The sequence below is a fragment of the Polyodon spathula genome, chromosome 26, assembly GCF_017654505.1.
Source record: "Polyodon spathula isolate WHYD16114869_AA chromosome 26, ASM1765450v1, whole genome shotgun sequence".
NCBI lineage: Eukaryota > Metazoa > Chordata > Actinopteri > Acipenseriformes > Polyodontidae > Polyodon > Polyodon spathula.
The window spans coordinates 2,441,604-2,443,050 of record NC_054559.1 but is presented as its reverse complement, the minus strand read 5'-3'; positions in this window follow the sequence as shown (position 1 = coordinate 2,443,050).

Here is a 1,447-nt window from a genome sequence, read left to right as displayed (position 1 = left end):
TTATTTCGGTAGTAAGGTTTTACAGATTTGGAAAACAAGTCACAGTAAGACATGTCCCGAAATTAAGAGGGCCGCCCATATTCTTTTGTAAATTCCCAGGTATGGCACTACCCGTGTTTAGAGAGCATATCGGATTTCAAATGAATCTTTAGTTTTGTCGAAAACCCATTGTCATACTTGCGGTAGAAACATGTTACAGATTTGGAAAACAAGTCACAGTGTGACATTTCCCAAAATTAAGATAGCCGCCCATATTCTTTTGGAAATTGCCAGGTAGGGCAGTACCGAAGTTTCTATAGAGGATTTCGGATTTCAAATGCTTCTTTAGTTTTGATAGAAAACCCATTCTCTTTATTTCGGTAGAAACATTTTATAGATTTCGAATACAAGATAAGAGGTGACATCTCAAAAAGTAAACATTGCAGCCAATATTATTTTGGGTATTCCCAGGTATGGGAGCACTGTAGCGTTTTTCGCCATATAGGCTTTCAATAGCTTCTTTAGTATAGGAAGAACACCCATTGTCTTTTATTTCGGTAGAAACGTTTTACAGATTTGAAATAGAAGATACAGGGCAACATTTCCAAAATTAAACTTTGCCAAGCAAGATCGATTGAAATTTTCTTTTAGTGGACAGACTGCAGTGTTTGTAGGGCATATAGGCTTTCAATAGCTTCTTTAGTTTTTAGAGAACAATCCATTATCTTTTATTTCGGTAGAAACATTTTATAGATTTCGAATGCAAGATAAGAGGTGACATCTCAAAAAGTAAACATTGCAGCCAATATTATTTTGGGTATTCCCAGGTATGGGAGCACTGTAGCGTTTTTCGCCATATAGGCTTTCAATAGCTTCTTTAGTATAGGAAGAAAACCCATTGTCTTTTATTTCGGTAGTAAGGTTTTACAGATTTGGAAAACAAGTCACAGTAAGACATGTCCCGAAATTAAGAGGGCCGCCCATATTCTTTTGTAAATTCCCAGGTATGGCACTACCCGTGTTTAGAGAGCATATCGGATTTCAAATGAATCTTTAGTTTTGTCGAAAACCCATTGTCATACTTGCGGTAGAAACATGTTACAGATTTGGGAAACAAGTCACAGTGTGACATTTCCCAAAATTAAGATAGCCGCCCATATTCTTTTGGAAATTGCCAGGTAGGGCAGTACCGAAGTTTCTATAGAGGATTTCGGATTTCAAATGCTTCTTTAGTTTTGATAGAAAACCCATTCTCTTTATTTCGGTAGAAACATTTTATAGATTTCGAATACAAGATAAGAGGTGACATCTCAAAAAGTAAACATTGCAGCCCATATTATTTTGGGTATTCCCAGGTATGGGAGCACTGTAGCGTTTTTCGCCATATAGGCTTTCAATAGCTTCTTTAGTATAGGAAGAACACCCATTGTCTTTTATTTCGGTAGAAACGTTTTACAGATTTGAAATA